This window comes from Empidonax traillii, unplaced genomic scaffold (genome assembly GCF_003031625.1).
Source record: "Empidonax traillii isolate 1590-97213 ecotype Southwest subspecies unplaced genomic scaffold, ASM303162v1 scaffold308:size980311, whole genome shotgun sequence".
NCBI lineage: Eukaryota > Metazoa > Chordata > Aves > Passeriformes > Tyrannidae > Empidonax > Empidonax traillii.
In genome coordinates, this window is record NW_020955501.1 from 590,968 (window position 1) to 616,549 (window position 25,582).

A 25,582-nucleotide genomic window follows, 5' to 3' on the forward strand; every position below is an offset into this window, starting at 1 on the left:
CTCAGCTCCGTGGGCATGGTCTTTGACTGGCTGCAGAGCTTTGCTGCCAGTTCGATCCGTTTGTCAGAGAAACTACCCATTCTCACACTTGTTTTATCTTTTTCTTACCAACAAGCACTATCAAAATCTCATCTGGAGCCTAGGGAATTATTGTGGCAGTTCCAGTCATCTTTTGTGCTCCTTTGACATCTGTCTTAGGAATAGCTGATGTATTGTGTTCGCTCTAGTCTAAATCTGAGAGGTCCTTAGCAAATGTTGCTTTCCGGTACCTCTTCATTTTCTTCTCCAGTGACTGAATAAATGTTTCTCTCAGACACTCAGCAAGTGAATCCTATCATAGTTCTGGCACTTTCTTTTCCCTCCTTATTTTAGGTCAGTGCCATTATGGTTTTTCTTCCAATTGCAGGTCCAACTCTTGTTTTTAGCAACAGGATGAACAGGAAGAATCACGGAGGAGAACAGCCTATATATAATCTTAAATTTAGAGATGACATTGAACTTGTAGTATTGACCTATAGGAGTTATCAGAAAATAATTGGGAATCCAGGCTGGGAGCCCAGAAAATTAAGATTGAGGGCAAGCAAGAGGAAATTTATGAAATTTGGAAGACAAGAGGAAGAAATAAAGATCGAACTCAGTATTCCATTCTGTGCTACTGCTCTGCAGAGTGAGAACTGAGGGTGAAAAATGGGACTGTGAGGGGCACTTATTAAAGAAAATCAGAGTATCAGATTCCTGCTCCAGGCAGACAGGGTGTGCTCAGCCAATGCCCCTTCCCAGAACAATCCCAGGAGATCTCACTCCCTCAGTGCCCCTCACACAGTCCTGTACCATAGCCCAGAGCACATATATGTGGTCTTACCCTATAAAACTTCTATTCTACCAAACTGCAGAACTGCCCTCACACTGATTAAAGCAATCTGGACTAAGAGGAATTTAATTCCAGACCAAAACAAATATTAAACTACCATAAATTCACATCATAGCAACCAAGATGGAGTTTTGCTTATTTTCATAAAGATCTCATGTGAAGTGGTATTTACTTCATTTCACCCACCTGAAAGGAAAATCAAAACAACTGATGCTCAGTTACTTCTTCACATTCCCATTGAGTGGCTGAAAATAACTCCTTTTGATTCTGCAGTAAAATATTCTCGTATTCATGCAACCTTCTTAGTTCTCACCTCTTTTTTTTTTTTTTTTTTTTTTTTTTTTTTTTTTTTTTTTTTTTTTTTTTTTTTTTTTTTTTTTTTTTTTTTTTACTAGTGGCAAAGATTTTTTTCCTCAGCATTCTTTTCTTTTGCATAATGGAAGCTCTCCCACTTAGCAAGTACCCTCAGTGTCCGTCCTTGACCTGCTGGCAAAGGGGGATGCTGAAAAGTTTTGTATTTCCTTCCCAGTGGAAGGAGATTGCACAGATTCACAATAGAACTTGCCTTCTGCCCTGCACGAGTCATCATCCCCTGTGCTGGCAACAGAGAAGCGAGGCATTATGTGGCACTACAGATACCACGCAACTTCAGGGAAAGAAATAATGGAATGACAGAGTAGTGCAGTGAAAACTGTGGTAAGTGCTGTGAAAACGCAGCAAGGAACAGCAAGTCTTTGGAGCCAAGGTCTAACTTCACAGGAACAATGAGCAGAATTTTTATTATTTGTCTGCAGAAAACAGTTACGACAGACCTTTCCTGGAAGTTAAAAAAAAAAAGGTGTTTTACAGGTGCAGCAGTCGAACAGTGATGCTTTCCTGTATTTTGTGTGTTGAATTGTGTTCAGAGCCTGTAAGCTGTAACCAGTCAGAAAAAAAAAAAAAAATTGTAATAATTCTTTACTGGGCTGAATCTGATCTGAAAATGAGCCTGGGTGGAACTGCTGCTCAGTGGACTAAGCTGGGGCTGCTGCAATGCCATTGGCACTTATGCAGGTGAGTAATGAGCCATGCAGGGAGCTCACTGAGCCAGCTGAGAACTAATATTTTTTTTTTATTTATATAGGTTGGGGTTTTTTTGTTTTGTTTTGTTTTGTTTTTTTGCAGACACCAGCTCCAACAATACTGCAGTTTCCTACTGAGGTGGTTCAGCTCCTTGATCTGATGGAAAACTAAGCCACCAAAAAGAAAAGCTTTCCAACAGATATGGGACTGTGAATAATCTCACCCTGAGACCACACACTCACCGGATCTAAGATGAAAAAGGGCTGAGTGTGTGCCTCTGTAGCCTGCAATTATATTTTCTTTTTGTAATATCAAACTGTATGTCCAGTAATCTGTTCCCAGGACTTCTCATTCTCTAGTAGAAAAAATCATAGAAACTCAGGTGTTGTTCAGTCATAGAAACCCAACAAAGTGGAAAAAAATTTGACAGCGATCACTTGATATGTTTATAATTACTGATAAGCCTTGCCAAAGTAACATCCCACTCCAGCTACAAAACAGACACCATTTTTATTTAAAACTATTGTAGTAATTTTAATGATAAACAAAGTAAAGCCATGAAAGTTGGATAATTTTATGTAACAAATACTAGGAGTCCCAGTTCTTTCTCAGTAAATTCCTTTTCATAGTTTGGTTGAAATTTTTGAAGGGGAGGGAAGGCCTCCCACTGTTTTTGATAAGGTGGTGGTCACTGCACTTTTTATACTTTTGGATGCAGCTACAATACACCAGCCTGAAGTGCACCTGTGTGCTGAGCATTTGTTGAGTGACTTGAAAGGTTTTGGAACTGATCTTTTTATTCTTAATCCAGCCAAACTAATTCTGAGTAGTTGAATTCTGTAGCAACCATTCCCAAAAAGCTGAGCATCCCTCCTTCCTAATCATGGATCTGGGCCAGCCCAGCATTTTCTCTTTGGCTTTCAGTTCTGTGCCAAGCATTACAGACCACAGTTGATGAGATCTCCCACATCTGCCTGTCACCCAGACAATTCCCAGTTCTTACTCACTTGTTTCTTTCCTTCCTTATTGTCATGGTAAACCTGTGCTGTGACTAAACTGGTGGCTCTGAATGGCTCATCAGATATTTGTGTCCCTCCTCCACCAGCAGCATTACACACCAGCACACAAATCCATCTAGGAATTGTAAATCTCTCACAGGTACCACTGCTGTTCGTTTGTGTGCAGTAGGAGGCAAGGACTCTTAGAAATAACCCCTAATCTGTATCAGAGTTACTTTTTTCCCCCCTAATTTTTTAAAATTACGTCCATCTTGATTCTTAATGCGTCCAGCTTTTGGGTCAGAGTCTGCAAGTTCATAGGAGTGTTTCATTTTATTAGAGTGGAATGGTTAGAGCAGCATGGGGGGCAAATGGCTGTTTGAGTCATGGTCCAGTGCCTAATTACACCTGTGTGCTTCCTTAATGGAATTCAAAGAAATGAGTTTGTTGTGTGAAAGCAGTGATATTGTATTTACTTCTGAAGTCATTTTAAGATGTCAGCATGTAGCCTTGAGGATGTGAAAGAAAGGCAGAGCTTGTCAGCCTCCCTGGCTGCTCTGAATTACCCTGAACCTATTGCAAATGAAAAGTTCAGGGAGCACAGATGGAATAGATTGAAGCTTTGAGTGAATTGAAAGGGCAAGTTTACCGGCTAATCATGATCTCTACGGGCAGAGGGATAGCTAATAGATTGGAATAGTCAGACATTGTGAAGTCCTCAAAAGAACTGCTTAAGGCTTTTAGCTTGCCAGTTCTGGCTTGTGGTAGCTGCCTTCTTTTTAATTAAAATGTCTTTTGTTTCCACATAACTGAAATAAAACATGGAAGCATGTAGCATTTAGTGTATATGAGAGGCATGAATGTTCTTATCTTGGTTGATTATTTTCTTGGTTTTAAGATAACAAAATTGCATGAATACATCTGTCTAGAGATTGTATTTCTTCAGTCTGTAGAGAGAGATAGATTTTTAGAAGCATTTGGTTTTCAGCTGAAGCACCACAATGCTCCAAGCTCAGAGATAGAATCTTGGCTGGAATTTAAGGATGCCGATGTGGTATTAAGAATTATTAATATTACAGCAGAAATTGATAAAATGGATGAGTTCAGAGTTCCTGCTCCACTGTGTATATTGAATTCTGCTGGTAGAATTCCTTTGTCTTGAAATGTGAAGTCTGTGAGATCAGTCCAAATATCTTAAAGTTCACAATGGCCACTACATAAAACTTAACATTGCTTTAAAACTATCCTGAACCAGTTTTACAGTTACCACATTTTTATATGTTAGAACCAAGTCTGGGTTTTGTTGAAAGACTTGAATCAATGACAGAACTCTTCTATACAGGCAGGTCGTTTCACTTCTCCAATTCCTCACCCAAACCTTTCCTCTAATCATAACAACCTCCTGTAATCTTAAAGTGCCTGATGACACTCTGAAGGTTTTGGCAGCTTTTCTGATGTCTTCCAGTGGTTTTCTAAAGACAGGTGCTATTTTCATGGGGTTTTTTATACAGAGCGCAGTATGTGAGATAAAATTCTAGCTCTTCAAATTCATTCTCTGACTCCTGTATAACCAAGACTTCTTCTTCCCATTGTTCTTGGAAACTGATTTGGAGTGGGTAAAAATAAAGCCAAATGTGTGCATTGTCCGTGATATGGCAAAAGTTACTTCCACTAATATTCTTTTTGCCTGTATTTAATGATTCTTGTGGAGCACTACAGGTTCCTTCATACCCTTAGCTTGGCACCACGCTTGAGATTTCTAAACTTTAAAAAAAAAAACAAAAAACCAAACACCCCCCCCCCACCAGAATAAATTTATATTCCTTTAATGTCCTTAAAGCAAAAGAAATACCAGGTGTTACACTTAACCTGAAATGGAAGAAATACCTCCTAATAGTGGTATGGATGAGATTACATAGAAAAAAATCCTAGGAAATATGGTGGTAGTCCTGTCTGCAGCAGGAGTTTAGATTGGATTAGAGGATTAGAAATTTCTGGGGGAGTGGGGGGGAAGCAGCAGCTCTGCCAAACCAGCCCATCCTTTTCCTCCAGCAACTGAACGTCAGCACGTCCTGATGTCCTTTCCAAAGAGATTCACATCGATTGGATTGCTCTTAAGATTTCCATTGATCCCAGAATTGAACTGCATTCTCCTTTCCCCAGGATTGCACAAAGGAGTGCTATCTTGCAAGACAGTTTTTTTATCATCCCCAAATAAAGCTTTCATTCCTCCTCTATACACCGAACAGCCCGGATCTGCTTCCTAAAATTAAGTTCTTACATCGCTGAAGAGCTGGGGGATATCACAATATCCACTTTCCACAGGTTGTGGCCCCAGATGATGTTATGCAGAGCATTTCCAAGCAGAACAGACTTCCATTCTTTAGGGAAAAAAAAAAAATTATCTTTTTTCAATGATTAAGAAGTTTACAGGCTGCTGGTTTTTCCATGTGTTCTTACAAGGTGCAGCCAGGTGAGCTGATTATATGTGATTCCAGAGACGTTGGCTACTGAGACACTAGTTAAAACATCAGAGTAATTCAATATTTATTTCCCTTGTGACTTCCCTTGGAATATCTAGTGGGTATCTTCTTCAGAGGAAATTCTCCTTGGGAGGCTGCTTGTCTACGTAACTCCACAGTTACCATGACAAAGACCTCTGGTTTATTTATTTATCTGCGAAGGGGAAGGGAGGAGCAGAAAAAAAAAAAAAAAGTGGGAAATAGATGGATTTAGCTAGTGGTTTTAGATTATAACAACAACTTCCTAGCCTCCTCAAAGTGTATTAATGTGTCTGGATGTGGGTTTGTTGGATTCCTGGTTTGTTTTCCTGCCCTGGATACATGCAGGTATGTGGCATTGTTGTCCAGAGTTAAGCTCTTAAAGCCAGTAACCAAATTTATGTCTTTACTGTTGTTACAGAAAGAAGAGCTTATAAGGCCCTCGAGTCTCTCCATTTATTATGTCAAACATGTAATTATACCTTTATTCATTGTTTTAGCTTTGTACTGAGTATTACACATTTAAAAAGGAGCGTAGTCCTTGTTGTGGTCACCTTGAAAAAGGCAGAGCGTGTTCCTCTTGATTATCACCTTGGTCATTAAAAGCACACACTTTCCAGTTTGAATTTTTCTGGTTTTCAGTTAGACAGGTCCTGTTTTGCCTTGATAAGGGTCCTTCTGTGTTAGGTTAAGGATATCTTTAGTGCACAGTACTGGTGCCCTTTTAATGCATCAAAATCAGCTCCTGTCCGAGCCCTTCTGTGGCACCGACAAATAGGACTTTATCTGTCTTTTTTTTTATGTGACATATGATAGAGATCTTGGCATAAAAGAGAATATTTAAAGAAATCAAAAATTAAGTGTCTTAATAAAGCGTAGGTGAGACACTGGAATACTATCAGATTTTTGTTATTATTAATTCAAGGAAGGGGGAAAAGAGTGTAAAATTAACACAACCTTGGCTGAAGTTTATGGCTTTGAAGAAAATGGTGCCTCAGAGGAGTAGTAGGGCTCAGACTTGATTAAACTGGGATTTCAGAAATTCTCTGCACTGCACAAAATAAAAAGGCATTCAATCTAATTAGATATATTGTGGAGGGATAGGAGGAAGAGAGGTATTTCTGACCCTTTGGCTTTTTATATAACCTTTAATCCATGGGATGTGTTTGCAGCTATTTTGGTAGATGTATTATTCTTCTCAAGGGAATTTGGCCTTGAATTCTAACCTTTTGATAACTTTGCTTAGGAAAATTTGAGGAGAAAACCATCTAATGGTCCTGTTAAAATACACAGACTTTCTGGAGGCCTGTTCTGTATTTTTTTCTGGATCAAAGTTCATATTTTGGCTGGATACTGTGCTTCTATTTCATTTCTGTCTGTTGGGTTAAACAGCTTTCCTGCAGTTTTGCTCTCTGGAAATACTGTTCAAGTGTGTGGCTTAGGACTGCCCCACGAACACTGCAGAACAGCTTCCAGTGCTGGTGTTCTTTGGCATTTTGGTATAAATCTCTCTTCATGTAATCCCTGAGAGGCTGAGAAGCCAAATATGTGGTTTTTCACTGTCAAATCTCTATTTGTATGGACAGCTTGGCAACCAGTAAATATATCAGCTAAGGTGCTGTGCTTAGTTAAAGCTCCAGGGAAAGCATTATTTATCTGGATATTATGTGTTTCCTTTTTCACAGGCTTTTATTCTTAATATTCTCAAATGAAGAGAGTTTCAGAATTTGCCTTCTCTTAGGAAATGCACTGTTCTTTTTGCTGCTGAAGAGCCTGACTGAACTCCAGTCAGTATGGAATGCAGGTTTTATTTCCAAAATCGTGAAGGTTTACTTCAAGCAATAGAAGTCATGGTTTGGACTGCTCCCTGTTTTCCTTGTGACTGGTTTGTATGTACTAAGGAAGGATAAGAATTAAAACAACTAAATAAGTCACTATACCATTTAAAAGCTCTGTGATTCATATGGAAACATGATTTGAGTGTTTTCCAGAATGTAAAACTCCCAGTTCTGTTTGTTCCCATTACTATACTTGATTCTGTCATGTCTAAGAACTTAGTTTCACCTCTGTATCCAATAACACAAACTGCAGCAAAACATTTTTAAATAAATATATTTTATTAGTAAAAGAAGCAGCTGTATCTCTGTGCTAATAACAGCCCACACAATGCCTTCAAAACTCAGTCACAGCAGTGGTTTAAGCTGAGGAATTGGCTGCAGCAATTTGGGTAATGGAGAAAACAACTGTTACTGAGTAGTGGTGAATGACTGAATTTTATTGGTTCATAAAAAAACTTGGAGGTTAATATCTCTGTTTTGTGAAACAGATGTTTAATTCTGAGCCTGGGCAATTGACTCTTTTATGTCTTGAGAGGGAAAAAAAGTGTTTTGGATTACTGTAGAGTCTGTTATTGTATGTGAGATGTATTAAATTAGCCTTTCCCAAAGCTTTTGGTGTTTGACTCTCTGAACTGTACATTTTATTTGACTTTCTCACTTGCAGGTGGCTTAACTAATAGGACAAAATATTCCAACTTTTCTGTGAAGTCACAGACCACTTACATATGGTAAAAGACAAATTCTCTAGAATTTATGCCTCGCATCGTGACGTGAACGAGAGGATAAAAGAGAAGAGCCTTTAAAAAATTAATTCTGCATATGCTTTTGATTTGCCTAAATCCAAAAAATTGAATGGTGTCCAGGTTTAATGTTCCAATCTGTGCCACAGTCTGCTCTCACCCCCCCAGTGCACCAGGGTATTCTGTGAGTGTTTAATGAACCAGACACTTCCAAAGTTTTATTGACAGTACACTTCATTTCAGCCCTTGTCATCGTCCTCTGCTGGGTAAAACATGATGAACTTTTATGAAAATGGGCTGCTCTGCGTGTGCAGGTAGCACTTGTGGAGCTTAATTCTAATCTGGTTTTGAAGAGCCCTGACTAAATTCAGCTTCTTGTTACCTTGATGTAACAGTGGAGCAGTTTCTGGGGGATTACTATGGATTTACTTTGCTTTAACAGGAAACAGAATTTATCCCTTTTGATTCTAACAGGAGGAGAAACTTTCTAATTCGAGTCATTTCTACTTTCACAGCACATATATTTGATACATGTGCTTTCCCTGATTTTATTCCCTAATATTGCAAGACTTTGTAGGTTCTTTTCTTTAAAAACTGGTATCTGTTTTGCATCTGACTTTAAAAATTACCGTAGGAAAACTTTGCATTTGAGTTCCTTGTTTTAAGTTTTCACCTTTTTGGTGAAAAAAGGACTTGAAATTCCTATTTGGGGGAAAATAACTTTGGTGAGGTGATGTATTTATGAATCATTAAAAAACCCCAAGTATTTAAAAAACAGTTTTTCAGGAAGTGTGCCAACACATGAATTAGCTGCCTGTACCAGGTAACAAGCAGTTTAAAATGCAGATGGCTCACGACAAGGCAGTTCATTTTCTGCTGTTTGCTCACCTGCCCTGCAAGCTGGAACAGTGTTCAAAGCAGGATTTTCTTTTCTATGATTTCCTTAACTCTTAAGGAAAGTTGAAATCAATACAGATGGATTTATTAATGGTTCCTTTAATTAGTTTGTTAATTGCTCTATTTACAAGGCTGGCTGTGTAGCTCTTATTACCTGCTGATTAGAGTATAATACTTATTGATCTCTGTACGCTGTACTACGAAAAAATTCACTCAGATTTACTACTAACAAAAGAGGCTTTGGGAGATGATAACTCATTCAGATTTTTGGAAGGCATTTGTCTCTATCTTATGAGTTATTAGTACTAATGGGAGTCAAATGTACAGGGGGAGGCAAAATGAGCTATTAACCTACATAGCAAGTCATAAAGTATTGTAGATCTTTCCTGTCTGTGCTAGGATGGGATCCTCCTGTGTGACAAGCAGGATGAAGATTAAGTGTCGTGTGCCTTTCAGGGACTGAGAGGTGGCCGAGAGAGAGACCAGACACAGCAGGGCCTCCAGTGATAAACAAACAGGGAAATAGTAAATTCCATGATCCCTTTCATTGGCCTCGTGTTTTGAATTACTTGGAAAGGGATTTTACAGTAAAGTCCTCTTTTTTTTCATATAGACTGACACCAGCAGCTGAAAATTTACTTACTCTTGGTGCAACTGTTTTGAAATCAGTTCCAGCAGAAGAAAGTTTCAGTGTTTCCTTCTTTTTTTTTTTTTTTTTTTTTTTTTTTTTTTTTTTTTTTTTCCCATGGAGTAAAGTTGGCTTTACAAGTTGCTGGGATTTCTCCCTAACTTTTATGAATTCTGTCTGTTATACCACACAGACACAGCCTGGAGACCATTACTAAGTCCCATCTGTCTGTGGTTGTCTCACTGTCCTTTTGACAACACACTTCAAATCAGTATGGGACTGTCTTTTCTGGGAACAACCTGATGGGAGCTGAGCACAGGGCAGAGCCTTCTGTAGCAGAAATCTGTGGGGTAACTTAAATAATCCAAGAAGTGGTATTGGAAAGCCATGATGGGAATCTGGAGTTTGAAATTAATTTTGTGAAGAGAAAAATACTCTTAAGCCAAATCAGGCATCCCGCTTTAGGAGGAGTGCTGTCTTTGATTCATTTTGGTTTATATTCACTTTTTCACCTTGGGTTTGTGTGCATAGTAAGTCACTGGGGTTTGTTAACACCATATTCTTAATAATTTGGGATTTGAAATGCATCATGCAGCCAGCTCTTGTGTTTTTTTTTTTAGTGTGTGATACTCCAGAGAGACCAGTTTGACTGTCTACTCTGAACCTTCTCACAAATTTCTCTCATATTTCCCTAAAATGCTCCCTTTAACTTTCTTGTATGATGAACCTTCATTAGTTGCATTTGCTCCACAAGCACAAGATAAATGTAAATTCCTAGTAGGGCCCTTCTGTACTTGTAGCAAGTGAGTGTTGCTGTATTATTGATCACTTAGTCCGAGAACAGTGAGAAATTGAGCTCCTGACTTTGATTAATACACAACACATCTTTTCTGTTCTCTAGATTAGCATAATCATTACAGTCTGGGAGTGTGTTTTCACCCAGAATATCCTTCTGCAGCGGTCAAGGAATTAATTACACAAAGTAAAGAGACAATTCTTTCCTAAGAATTTTGTAAGTTTGGCTGTTGAAGGGATTCTTTCCTGCTGAGTTTTCACTACTGGGCCAAGTGATCTGATCTGTGAAAAATGGTAGATGATGATCTTTCTCATTCAGATCTGAGTTTCCACTGATTGAGGTGCAGGAGGCACGAGCAGTGCACAGGGAAACAACCAAACTCTGTCCTGGGTTCTGAAAGTCTGTGGCTGTGCAGATTTGCTTCTGTTTCCATAGAAGGTTTGCCATGGACTTGGGTGGGAGGAGGACTCAGATTTGCGAGTGAAGATGTGCATTAATACCAACAGGTGAGATCAAAAGGATGGTTATATTCTGCGTTGAAAGGATTGCTGTGGTAGATTAATCAGTCTCGGGGCATTTGAGAAGTTCTGAGGATTTAGCTGTGAACCCAACTTTCATTTATTACAAAAACTTCACATTTCTGTGGTTGTGGAGGGATCCCTGAACACATTCGAGTCTTTAAGGTTTATGGCTAAAGACAAATAAAAAGAAGCCCATAACATTTCTGTGCAAGTTATTGCAATCACTTCTTTCTGAGACACCAGAGGAACAGGCTGAGACTACAGTTGTGAGATGTATTAACTCTTAAGCCTGTAAGTGCAGCCTGAAAGAGCTGCATTTGCTTTGCTTCTGTTTTGTCATTGTTTTTTCTCCCTCTGATGCTTTGAGTGGAAGGAGAAATTCAAGCAGGGCAATGAAAATCTATGGTGTCAGTTTAACTCCTCGTTATTTATTTTTCTGCAAAGTTTGTTGGAACAATATTTATTAAAATGCCTTCAGCATCCTTAAATAAGGCGTGTTCTAAGAATGCTAAGTCAGATTATGCTGTTTACTTATTGACTTTATTTCTGGTCTGTGTAGACAAGAAAACATGTGAAAGGCAGCTGCAAAGTTGAAATTATAGACAGTACAGATATATTTACTCCAAGTTTGTATTTCTTTCTCAGGCTCAACTAATGGAGCTTCCCAGTATTTTTAGAATGCTCTGCTGCTGGTAAAGTCAACAAAATCTCTGCAGATATGCTGAGGACTTTACCCTAATGTTTTACCTTCTGCTGCTTCCCTGGACAGGATCTTTATCTGCCTTTAGATCATTCTTCTGTGTCTGATGCAGAGAAGAGTAAAGCTGCACGACTCCCAAGTAAGCTATGGGAGAACAGAGACCTGGATATCACATCTTTTGCATATCTCCCTCTCTCCCTCCACGAGTTCCCAGTGAGATGCCAGTCTGTCTGCAAAAAACAAGCAATGTAACACCCAAATCCCACTGTCAACATGCATTTTACATGCAGCCTTACAAGTGCAGCGTTTCACTCACTGGAGCTCTCACTTCAGGCTCATTTCTTAATTCCACCAGCATTTCTGAGCCTTTCTAACAATGCAAAATCATTTTATGACAAGATGGGGACACATTTTTTATCCTCTTGGTGCCTATTTCTTCCGAGGTTTCGAGAAAAGAGAGTTTATAAAACCTCAGGTTTTTTTCCAACTCCAGCTCCAGTTTTCGCTCTGAGAAAAGGGTTGCTGAGCCAGAGCTGATGGATGACTGACTGCAGATGAGCTGCACAGCATTTTTGCCATGAACATATTTTGCCTTGGAGTACCTTTGTCTTAAAAGACATCCTTCTCCACGGCAAGGCACGGCTGGAGAAGTGATATCTAAGACAGAAAAGCTGTTCCAGTGCCTGCCATGTTTTTCTTTATTTAATCTAAAATATTGAGGCAACTTACCCAGTCTTCTTCAATGTGTGTTATTATCATACAGAGGTATTGTGGAGTAAACCTCACCACAGATCTGCATTTCCTTTGAAAGATTATAAGGCTCAGTCAGAAAATGCAGTGTTGAAGAGGTATGTAGAAGCTCCACGCAAAAAGTAATTTTTCTGTTTGTTTTCTTTGATGGATAACTCTGTCTCATGCAATACTGTCTTTTTTTCATTTTTTTTTTCTTTTTTTTCTTGTATGCTGGAACAGATTGAAATTATCCTCTGCTCTTAACAGCAGTACCATTACCTTTTGAGGAGAAAATAGGAGAGAAGTGAATTCATAAGATTAACTTTGATATAAAATATTTCCCGTAGTCACCAAGACTGAGCACTTCAATATCCACCTGGATGATGTTAGAGGTTATGAAGGGGAAAGTAGAAACACAGAAATTTGCTTGTATGAATGAAGATGTGACATTATGCCTGGGGAAAAAAAGAGAAGGAGAAAGGTATTGTTTTAATTTGTCTCTGTTTCTCACTATCCAAATCTATTTTAATTGCCAAAAATTAAATTATTTTTCCCCACCTCAAGTCTTTCTTGCTGGAGACGGTAATGAGTGAATGACCTTCCTGTCTTTATCTTAATCCACGAGCTTTTTCATCTTATTTTTTCCCCCATCTTGTTGAGGAGAGGAACTGAGAGAGTGGCTGGGTTGGCGTTTGGCAGCTGGTCACAGTCAACCCACCACAGTGCTGTACACTTATTTCTGTATCCTGTGGGGGATAAGCATCATTCCTAAAGCTGGGAGTAGTCAGGGATTTCCCCTTGACCAAACCACTTGCTCACATTAAGATCTTGGGCCAATTTGCTGACATGTTGGCCCTCGAGCCAACCCAGTGGGATTCTGGTAAAATAGCAGGATCTCTCTAAAACGGAATGTTGTATCAGAGCATGTGCTCTGCTGGGTAAATATTAACTGTTATTAGCTCTATACATAATACTGTTAATTCATACTGTGCTTTGCAAACATAGATAAGGCATTTTCTCTAACAGCAGGAAGCTGAAATGAAACATGCACAGTTACAAATGACTGTGAAAGGGTACAGGAATATTAGCAAAAAAGAAATAGGAGATTTTGAGAAGGAGTTAGAAGATGAGTGGGAGTTCTGGCTAACAGTCTGTCAGTCCAGATTTGCGTGTGAGAGCTGTGAACAGCAGCATGGGCTCTCTGAATTCTCAGGGTGTGCAGAAAGTTATGGGAGAAGTTTTTGGAGGAAAGGACAGGGTTGCAGAAGAGCTGTGGTGCTTTTGAGTATTAAAGGCAAGCTGGCTAATTTGTTCTCCTTTAACTGATTGCTTAGTGTTTCATTTCAGCCTGTGCCAATCGGTGGCTGGGGGGGGGTGGGAAGAACACTGCAGGTATTTGGTTTTTTTGGTGTTGCTGCCTGTGTGATGCACATGCAACTTCAGAGTCATTCTGCAGCATGTTTTTGCTCATACATGTTGGGAGACACACCTTGGGTTTCCAGAATTTTCCCATTCAGTTTATCAGTAAACCCTGGTGCAACTTCAGTTCTCCAAGTGCTATAAACAACTGCAAAAATATCATCCCTTGTTGAGGGGGGGGAGAGTAAAAACTTCTTTTCATTTACATGCATATTTTTCATTCTTTTCTTGGTATGTCTTTCTACTCTGGATTTCTGGAGCACACTCTCTATGCATAGTGATTGCTGTCGTGTCTGCACTGAGGCTGAAATTACTGATTTCTTTTACAGCTTCTCTACGGTAGGTCCTGCAGACAGATGAAGCTCATTTGGTTGTGTCTTGCTGTGGAGTCTCTCAGAAACCTGAAACATAAAGACATGAATGTGATTACGGTGTAAAATATCCAACCATGAGTGGGAAATGAGGAATCTGGGATGGAACTGCTGAAGATTTTTAAAATGTGAGCTATGGCCAGGAAGTGACAGCTAATACAGAACCCCTTTTTCAGACACCTCTATGGAAAACTTCTCCATCATCTAGGCTTAGCTCCAGGGCAAAGGGACTGGTGAGATTTGACCCTTATACTGGATAGATATCCTCTCTAAACCCCAGGAATTGCCACACTCTGTACCTGTTCTATAAGACAGTTGCCTGCTTTGCCTCCAGATCTTAAAACTGGTTCTAATACTTGGGCTTTTTTCAGAGCTAGCCACTACTACCACAGGCTTACAAATCCTTAATATTAAGTCCTGTAATTCTGCAGAGTAATGCTGTTGTACCAGATAATTTTTAATTTCTTTACTCCATCTGCTTCCTTAAGGCACAGAGTTTTCTTGATAATAATTCTGGTCAGGTGAAGTATGGAAGAAATGCTCTATGTGATCCTTAATATTCAGTTCTCCAGAGATTTTGCTGGCAAACTGACTTTACAAAGGCTTAGAACTGCAATGTTTTCCATACTTGAGGCAGTAATTTTCCTCCTACTGTGTATTAACAACCCCATAGTAGTGTTTTTATTCTGTGCTAGGGGATAAAATGACTTGGATATTTTAATAACATCTGGCAAATCATTTTCATTTTCCCCTCTTATATGATTAATAATAGTCTAGATAGATATGTAGATATACTATCTCTTTACTATGTGGGTTCATGCATATATAATGTAATATGGAGATAGGATGGGTATAGAAAATAATAAGCAACAGTATAATAATGGGTTTTAGTCAAAAACTCTAATCTGAGCACTTAGAAAACTTTAAATGAAAGATCCCGGGATTGGAATGGGAAATGAGTTTTGAATTTTACAACTCTAGTTAATCACACCACCGTGCCAACCAGACCACAGCACTGAGTGCCACATCCAGTCTTTTCTTAAACAGCTCCAGGGATTGTGACTCCACCACCTGCCTGGGCAGCCCCTTCCAATGCCTGACAACCCTTTCACTGAAGAAATTCCTGCTGATGTCCCACCCGAATAAGTCTTCCGAGACTTAGGGTGTGGGCTTATAATGTGTCACTGAACACTTGCTTGACCAAGGGGAACTGATTTTTTGGCTCAGTCAGCTCACTAGTGGAAATTTTATTTTCTTAAATATCCATCAGCAGAGCTGTAAAAGTTGTAGTTATTCAAGTTTGTGTAGTGCTCAGTACTTCTACACAAAATGCAGCTTCTTTTATGATGGTACTGATTCATCCTGAAAAACTAGTGCCATAGATTTTCCTTATAGCCCCATTTCAGCATGAAATGATTTTCAGTGGTAATAATGGAATTATTACAGATTTGTATGTCTGGATTTGGACCTTTTGATTCATTCTTGCTCCCACCTTTGCTCCCGTTCTTCCTAATGGCAACAGAACCTGTTCCACTTAATAGGATTTTTCTTCCTGCATGATTGCATGACTTAAACTCATTTGTATAATAGTGGCTGGTGGTTTGACACTAGAATGGAGACAGTTTAGCATGGAGTTTCCCTCTGTTTCCCACTTTTCCCTCAGTGCTTGCACTTCCTTTTCATCTCTTTCTTTGTGGTAGCTTTTTCTCGTGGTTCTTTGTCACACTGCACCTTTGTGATTAAAAATGGGGATCTCTGCTTCCATTTGGGCAACAAGACCAGCTCACAAAATGCTCCTCACTGGCGTTTGAGGGATTGTTTTCCGTGAGTGCAGCGTTACGAATGTTCCTCGGGTCTCTCCGAATCACAGGTCTGCCCAATCCAAGATTTCAAATACAACTTGGTAAACAGAAACGCTTTATTTTTATTCTTAACTCTGTTCCAAAGGCCGGCCTGAGGAGTTCAAGCAGCGTCCTTCACAGTGTGCTTTTTTTCCCCGGTATTTATTTAGTGCAAAGCCGAGGACCGCACGGAGAAATCCCAGTGCAATATCAACTCGCAAACAATTTTCTAAAGCATCTTTAATGTACAGTGTTACTGTACCCAGAGGTGCAGGAGAGCAGTATTAATGCAGGCATGATAGTTCTGAGTGTTCATATGAGTCCTCCAGGAATAATAAACAGCTTGAAATAACAACCAACAAATTCTCCAGATGCTTTTTATCCGTGTGCCGGCAACTGTGTTGATTCCAGATCAATGCAGGGGATTAAGACATTTATATGATTGAGCTAAAAAGCTGCCAGGTTGTACAAGCATCAGGCTTGTAAAAAATAGGAGAGCTGAGTAAAGCCAGTGGTATTCTATTCACAAACTGCAGGAATGGAATTTCTTGATAACAGAAGAGTTAGTGTCACTGGGAAGCTTTTTGGTTTTAATTTCTCAGGTGTGCTCAGAAAGGTGAGGTATATGTAAAGTCACTTGATGACCCGGTCCCAATATCTGAATATTTAGCTGGCATAAAATGAGACTCAAGGCACAAGCCATTGCTTAGCCAAAAGAAACACAAAGCCCTTCTTTCAGATGCAATCCCAGCAGAGCCCAGAGCGTTCCTGTCATAACAACTGCTGGGTTTGCCTCTCGTACTCCTGGATTGCCACAGCCATGGGATTCTTACTGATGCCACAGCTGGACACCAGGGAGCGTCTCTGAAAAGTAGTGAACATGCAGAGTATCTCTGTGAAAGTCAGTGTTAATACATTTACCTTGCGTCCCAGCCCCGAATCTAGACAAATAAGCTGATCTGAAGATCAGGAAGGCCTTTGGAGCCCTTTATAATTGGCTGTGAGGAGGTTTGGATCTGACTGTGTTTTTTGATTGCATGTGTCAAACCCGCACATGGTTGGATAAAATTGAGTTTCATCCAGCTTTTCTTTGAAATCATTTGATAATCTGAAATTCCCCTGGCAGTGCAAGCCCAGATAAGATACTGATGCAAACTCCTATGAAGTGGAATTATTGTTTTCTGTTCAGCTCTTGTAGCCACACACTTTTAATGCAAGAAATATTATACAGCAAGCTCAAAGCAACAATACTTTTAAGAACCCTCTAATGCAGACTTGTACCAACAAGAAAACCATGGCATTAACCATCTCCCTTAATGGCATGTTTTTCCATCCCCCTGAACTGGGGGTTTTAGGTGGCAATCCAGCCATATGTGTTCTTGAGTTAAAAAAAAAAAAAGAATGTAATAAAATCTAATGCAGGAATTACCCAAGTAGGAAAAATAGTTTAAAATCTAAGCAAGTATCTACCAGGCTAAAGTTTTAGTATTAATATGGGTTTATCCCACCTAGGGATGTACCAGGACAGTGGCTTGGAGAAAAGAGTAAGAACTAGAGCACCAGTCCAAGCAGAGTGTGCTGGTCCTATTGCTGTGGTTGCCCAGTATTCCTTATCCTTGGGTGTTATCCTTGTCATTTCCTGAAGTCTTGAAATGTTTTCAGATACAAACTGTTTTCCTGGAAATGTGTCTGTAGCTATGGGTGATTAAAAGCTGAAAATCTTGGCTTTGATAGGTTTTTTGGAAAATGGCTACAGGTACCTCTTGGGCAAAACGTCGTGAAAAATGGGAGGTTTTTGTTTCTTTCTGGTTTTATTCGCTGTTGCATAAACCTTCCACTGTTTATTCTTAAGTCATTAAATGTATTTTGGAATATTCTGGATACTCACACAAGTTCTCTCAGGGGTTTGAATTTCATGTGTTTTGCTTCAAGGAACACTTGTGTGAAAGCATGTTTGTTAGATAGTTTTCATCTTCTATTCCACTTTTTAAAAAGTTTGTCAGCAAGCTGGGAGATCTAAAAGTATTTCTTTGTTTTTATTGACCTAATTTCATTTTTAATTGCTTTTTTCAGTTGAAATCCGAATGAGATAATATTCATCAAGTAGAGAGAGAAAACACACAAAAGAATAGAGACTTTATTTTTCTCCCTTCTATGCCTGAATCCTGATCAGTATAAAATATTTTTTAGAGTGGATATCAGCTTTTTTTCAGAACTCCCAGGCTTTCTGTCATGTTAGAGTAAACCACTTCTTCACAGGAATGCATAATACAGTTTTAGCCAGATACTGCACAAAGAAAAGCTCTCTAAATATCGTCACCTTTACCTCCTGGGGCTTCTTTCTGCAGCCTCATTTCCGTGACAAATTTACTCCCATGAGTAATCCCACTGGCTTAAATTGAATGCTGTCAGGAATAACAACTGTGTGAGTAAACTAGTGATTATTTTTATCCCTTCTTGTGAAAACTGTGTTAGAACTCTGCCCTCTTAAATATCTTCCCAGAGTTTCTTGCATCACTCAAGTTACGCAGCACTACATAAAATTCATTACAACTCAATTATAAGGCTCATTAGGTAGGTGCTGGCATTTTGGCTATCTTACCAGGTTGTGGAACATATTCATTTATTATCCGTGGTATTGTTAAAATCAGAATGGTACAGTGAAACCAAACGTAAGATAAAAGATGGTTCAGAGCATAAAAGCGTGGATCTTTGCCAGGAAAACGTTTTATGTAACCCGCTTTGAAATCTCCCTGTGCTGTGTTCATGGCTGAAGCACAATGGGAGAACTGTCCTTTGGAGGTGGTAATGAAGTCAGAGCACCTTTGACAGATTGCCACTGCATGCTGGCTTACGGTGGGTTTTATCCTTTTTATCTCTCGAATTTTTCCAGCAGGTAAAAAGTATATTTATCTACCTGTACATCTTTAAATATGATCCAGCTCTTGCTTTCTCTGTTAATTAGCCTTGGTTTCCACAGCAGAGTGCTAGCAGCAGCAGAATCTGTGACAGGAACTCACACTTCCTAAGCATTCCACACAGCCAGCAGAGTAATTTGTCCTGTTTCAAGCAGCCAGAGAGAGTATCCCCAACCAGGATGGCATTTGCCAGCATTCAGGAGCTTCTTTACTTAGTGGATCATTAAATCAAGTGGCCCCCGGTTCACGTTCAACTCTGAATCTCCTGCTGTAACAGTGATTCCAAGGGTGAGGTTTGGAAGTCAGGGTAGCCTTTGGGTTTAAGTATTCCTCTCTAAAACTGGGCACTTCTCTTGTTTCAGTGACCATATGTGCTTGTAAATGCCATTATGTGCAGATTAGTGCAGCTGATATGCACCATGTCGTACCCTGAGGTGCCTGTTTTATTGTGGTGTGGTGGAGTCATGGAATGGTCTGGGTTGGAAGGGACCTTAAAGACCAATCCAGTTCCAACCCCAGGCCATGCACAGGGATACCTTCCACCAGTCCAGGTTGCTCAGAGCCCCATCCAACCTGGCCTTGGTATCCCTTTGTTATTACCCTAAACAGAGACAGATAAAAACTCAGTTAAAGCTTTTTAGCTTATCCTGTTGTTTCTTGGGACAGTTCCCTCAGGAACCTCCATGTCCCTTTAATCGAGTGAAATTCAGCCATCTTTTATCTTGCTGTTATTTACTGAGTCTCAGCATCATGAAGTTGCACATCATTTAGGTTGTGCTTCCTTTACACAGAGATTGTGCCTCAATTTGCTGTTATTTGTACCTTGATGAGTCTTCCTATCCCAAAATAACAGTTGGAAAGTAACAGCTTTGAGCTGTTTAGAAACAGGCACATCCCCAGTGATGAGGGAAGGCCTCCTGAGAAATGCATCACAGAGAGCCCTGACTCATGCTCCTATTCCAAAAGGTGGAACCCGTTGCTGAGCTTGTCATGGGGAGCTTTCCATTGATTGCCCACGACGTGGAGGCTCCTGGGGTTGAGGGAGGGCTTGCAATCAGTCTAGCACACTTCAGAGTTGAAAGGTTCTCAGTGTCCAAAAGAGAGGAAAATGCCACTGAAGTGTGAAGAAATCAGGACAGACTGGGCCCTCGCTTCTCAAGTGGCACCTGCTCACAGAGTAGGTGCTTTGGGAGTTCCCTGCTTTGTCAGTATGGTGGTCACAATCTGATTCCAGTAAAAAACTGCATTTCCAGCCTCAGGCACGATGTGCGCTCCCTTCTCAGCAAACCGACAGCCAGGTGTCCCCAGGAGTGTACTGACCATCTTTCACTTATTCCCCTGCCATTCTGTCAGGAGCTGTGTTTGTTCTGCCCTCCCCTCCCCAGTGGCCCAGGTAATGAATCTTCCCTCGCCTGTCCACGTGCGTGTCCTCTCCATTACTCAGAGACACTAAGGAAGATAAATGGTGCTGTGTAATGACTGAGCAAGAGCTCCACTCGTGGTGTCTCTAAGTGGGCAGGGCAGCTCCTGCAGTTACTCACCATCACCTGCAGATCCTGTTTCAGCAGGACTTTGAACTCAGATGTTTAAACTGGAGTCCCGTTCCCACAAATCTCGGATTAAGTGAAGACTTTTATGGCGTCTTTTCTTGCATGGTCACTTCTTGTGCTTCCTATTTGAGAAGATAATGGACACAGTAAATTCCCCTATAAGAGCACCTGTGTCAGTGAGAAACCATGCCCCAGAAAATTAAATTCTTCTGCTGTGTTAAGTGTTCAGATTCCAAGCTAAAGAAACCTCCTGAGTAAAAGCTGCTTGGTGCATGGTTTCTCTATTAGCAAAGTGCTGTATACACTGAATTATATTGTGTGGCTGCCTCCAGTGTGGATAAGCACATAAATGAGATGTGCTGAATCTACTTCTCTCACAGACAGCAATTCAAATTGGGTGTTACACTGCAGCTGAAACTTTAAAATGGTCATTATTCATATGAATGGGAGTAGTTACCAGTTAATGCTCGCACCTTGATCAGGAAAGTAACGCTGTTGAGAAAAGTCAAAATTCCAACAGCCTCTCTGAAATTTCTTGCTGAATTGAATGATAGAAAGTTTTCAGAAGAGTATTAAAATAACATAAGGAGGACATTTATTATGCTTTCACCTAACTGTAATACATTTACCTCCTTTAGTTCTTTCATTTCAGTTTTACTTGCAGACAGAAATGTGTGATAGGCATTAGTAAGTGCTCCTCTGCTCCTGACAGGATCATTTGCACACCTGCATTTGGTAAGCAGCATGGTATATTTTTCAGCAGGATATATATGTGACCTTTCTATTGGCTTAACCTTCATATGGGTTAATGAGCACAGGATAACAGCTTTGTTTAAACTTAATCTCACCGTAGTACAACGATGAGCTAATTGATCTGCACTATAAGAGACTGAAAATCATTAAGTACTTGAAGCGATGATGTAAATTGAGCTGTACTTTGGTCAGGAGACGCTATCCATGAGACAACCTCCTTAGGGTTTGTAGCTCTGATTAGATCCTTGGTCTTCAGATGTTGTTTTCTTTTAGTTCACTGATCTCTTATGAAGGCAGAATACTAATGTCAAGAGACCATCCTAGGTAGGGCTGAAGCAAAGAGCAGTTGTTTGTTTCTGGATCTTGACCATGCTTGGCCATAGCTTAAGATATGAGACAAAAAAAAAAGGTAGATTTGGTTTGAGATTAAATTTCTTAGGTTCTCTTGAGATGCTGAGATCAAACGTGAGCAATCCTAGAAGAACCCCGTTGTTTGGAGCTGCACTTTAATCAGAACATAAATTATAAAAATAGTTTAAAATGCAGAAAGATGGACTCTGAGTAAAATAATTTAAGATGCAAAGAGGTGGACTCTGAATATGATCATGGACAACTGTCAGCTCTAACGTTCTGCTTGTCTGATTTTGATCTTCCCTTATGCCAACTAAGCCTTAGTTTAGTGGATTCACTCTTGGCTTTCTTGGAATAAATTTAACCACAGCCAATGACATTGAATGGCACCGAAATCTCTTGTCACTCAAGTCACAGGCAGGACATGCAGCTTCAAAAGCTGTCTAATTAAAGGAGTTATACTTGCCTTTACTTTCAACACTATACTAACAAAAAGCAGATTGCTGTTCGTGTAGCTAAGACAGAATAATAGCAACAGGTTTGGATTTCTTTTCCTGTGCAAAAATTACAACGTGGATAGTGGTTTAATTTTTTATACTGGCACGTTTATGATGGGAATGTTTGTGTGTATTCATGTCCATACACACCCCAGGAATAGATGCCCAGCAAATCTCCAGTGCTCACTAAAGAGACGAATATATCTGAGGTTTGCCTTATTGGTGAACTTTATGCAATTAATTTTAAAAGCAGCCTAAATCTCCAATACTTTACTGAAGCCTTTTAATTGTCTGTCACTCCAGAATTAATTGGGCAGCATTAGAACTCCTGTGGTCCAACATCTAAGCCATCTACTGCTGATACTGGAAGGTGCACAGTATTAACTTTGCAGTGCTTATACCTGTCCTGATGAAGCTGAGTATCTTTACAGATCACATCAAAGCTTTAGCTAGTACCAAATGGACCACATTTTTTTTTTCCCTGTTTTCTGACTGGTCTGAGGGAACCACAGCAGACATGGCTGAAAATCATAATTATTCTAGCACTTAGGGTGGGATTTAGTGAGCCACATTCTGCAAAGAGCTTATTCTTTTCTTCCAATACTTTGAGAGCTGTTACTTCATCATGAGCAGTAGTCAAATGCTTCCTCTGGTCTTCCTCTTAGCAAAGTTAAGAGAATTTTGGGGTTTTACTTCTTCCTTTCCACCTCCCCTCCCCTCAAAGTAATGAGAAACCTTTCCTGCTTGGGTCTCAATCAACCTGCACACCAATTAAGCTAATTGGCAACATATTTGAAACACTCCCTAATTACAGCTGCAGAAATTTTCAGAGAACAACCTTTCTGCAATTTTTCCTTCAGTCAAAATATCAAAAGCAATAACCCCCCCCCAACTCTTAACTACGCCCTGGTAGGACTGTTGAGGTACTTTCAGAAGAACCTGGTAAGGTGACTCCCTGACTTTCTGCTTGCTGTGGCTGCTCAGCACTATTGGAGAGTGTCAGAGGGGGAGAAAAATGCTTCCAAAGAATTTTCTCAGAGGAAATTTTCCAATGAATAACTTTGGGCAGGCGGTGATGTCAGGAAGAGCACTACTGGAGCACGTGGTATTCTGAGTGCTGAAGAGCATAAAAGCTATAGAAGGCTCTCACAGTTTAATTTTACCTAGAGCAGCCTTGGGGTTTTGCTAAGTCATGCAATCAGCCAAACCAGCCCCTGGTGTGGGTTCTAATTAAATACAGAGTTCCTCCCTCAGTCCCCCTTCATTTAAAGAGCAGCTCCTGGTACCTGGTGACCTCACTTGGTGGTTACAATAGCTTTGAAAGAGCTATGTGTTCTATAAAGAGATGAAAATCCTGCTTTTAAAGAAAGTAAGTTCTTAGGTTTGGAGGGTATTTTTTGTTTTCAATTTTATTTGTTGTGGTTTAGTGGAGAGAGGAGAATTCTAACTATTTAAATTGGAACATTATTAATAACTGGTAATACATCACTTGTCATTATAGAAAAGAGCTGAGCTACTCTGGTCTATGAATTTGCTTTTCAGCCTAAGTGGGGGGGGGGGGGGGAATAGGTGCATCTTTTATTTCAGTTTTATGTTTTCTGTGGACTGTGGCTTTTATGCATAACCCCTTTCTATCTAATATTATTTCAACTGAACTGCCTTGACTTATTTGCAGTCTCCAAGTGCAGTTACCAGATCTAGCCTTCTCCCAAAGAAGTAATTTGTTGCCTTGAGCCTTGTGACTGGAAGGGAACAAGGCTTAAGCAGGGATGTGCACACAGAAAGGAAGACAAGGACTTCTAACACACCTGAAATGTCAGACCCTGACCTTTAAAAACACTGTAAGAAACCAGAGGGCATGAGCCCTAAGGGATGTTTGTGCATGAACAAAGGTGGGTGTTGACTATTTTTGGGTCTATGAAAAGGGGTGATGAATTCCTGCCTTTGGTTCTCCAGCCTGTGGAGTTACTCTTGTTGCTAAGCAGAGATGAGGTTTTGCTCCGTGGAGGAAAAAAGTTGTGTTTTGGCTAAGTAGGAAAACAACAGCCCTCAAAATAAAAACACAGGTGCTGTGCAGATAACCTCACTGGAAATCATTAGCTAACGTGGGAGAGGAGGGTTTTGTTTCGCCCTGTGTTTGAAATGCCCACGTAGAGCAGGGAGAGGAGGGTGCTGGTGGTGGCAGTCCCAGAGTGTTCCCTTGCACAGTGTCCAGCTGTTCTTCAGAATTAAGCTGAAGGTCCTGATGTGGCCACAATACAAGGTATTAGCACATTTTAGGTGATTTAGGGGAGCAGCAGGCAGGGAAATGCTAATAAAGCCACTGCGATACTCCAGGTATAAAATATTTACTTTTTAGCTTGTATTGCAGTAATAACCAGAAAGAATTTAGCCTTTTGTGCTGCGGAAGGAGCTGTGTGCACAGGCAGCAGAGACATATCATCCTGAAAGCCCCAGCTATATAACTTTTCCAGCACAGTCTGCTTGCGCTGTTGGGTCTCGTGGGGGCCCAGGAGCACTTCATCTGATGAACCTTTCCATTGCAAAAATTCCTGTACAGCGGGATGAGACTCTGCCCCTATTACAGGGATCTCCTCCCAAGATATTACCAATGAATCTGATCTGTCTTCCTTCTTCAGGTGGAATGGCCAGGTATCAAAATTACTTCGAATTACGTGGAGCTCTTCACTTTCAGGGACTATGAGATCAGTAATGCTGCCTGCTATTTATACAATTTAAAGGGCTCAGGTCTTGAATTTTGTATGTGGCACCTCTGTGAACCATATGTAATTTGGGAGAACACTTTTAATATGTCATTTTAATGCTTTTGCTTTCCTTCACTTTCAGGAGTTTGTCGTGGTTGATTTATTCCCGCATATTTCCTAAAGTGCCAGGCAGTAAATGTCTGTGCTTTCTGTGATTTGTTTGATCAAGTCAAACCATTTTTCAGGGACCAGGAAAGGGGTCTTAAGTACTTGTAGGCTGCATGCATAGATATGTAAAGGAGCTTATCTTAATTTGTAAAACAAGAGGTAGTGACATAAATTAGATTAAGTAATCAGTAACTTCCTGTTTGGTCTTAATTATATATTTGTTGCCTTCCAAACACAGGTTTAATCCTTATCTTTGTTATGTAATAAACCAACAGTTGGTACTGATTTGTTGAAGTTGATAAACAGGCATAGAAATATTTGCTCAACTATTTATTCCCTTTATCCAGTGACTTCATCATTATCCAGCTAGGACAATGGGAGGGAGCAGCCAGTATGTTCAAGAATAGCCATTCATGACGATCTGCCTTTATTAAGAATGTACCAGGTTAAAAAAAAAAAATGTCCAGTAGCTCTTATACATGCCAGTTTATATGGATTTAATCCATGTGGATTAAAATAGTGATGCAAAATAGCTTTCCTGAGAAAGTAATGTTCAAAAAGGTAAGATGGAGTTCGGGAAGAAACGTTGGAGGCTTTGATTTTTTTTTTTTTTTTTTTTAATTTTTCAAGGGAAACATAATCCTTTCTTATGGTTTTACTACTGGTTTTTTTCCTTCCCTTCTGTAGTGATGGGGTGCAGAAAAGGTATTTTGCTTTGGATTGAC

The 25,582-nt window shown here is 39.9% G+C and overlaps 1 protein-coding gene across 1 annotated transcript in view; it reads left to right on the plus strand.

The window, feature by feature from the left end:
- LOC114061036 (transmembrane protein 132D-like) overlaps window positions 1–25,582 on the plus strand; it is a 226,833-nt gene that overhangs the window by 11,743 nt on the left and 189,508 nt on the right. The window lies entirely within an intron of this gene.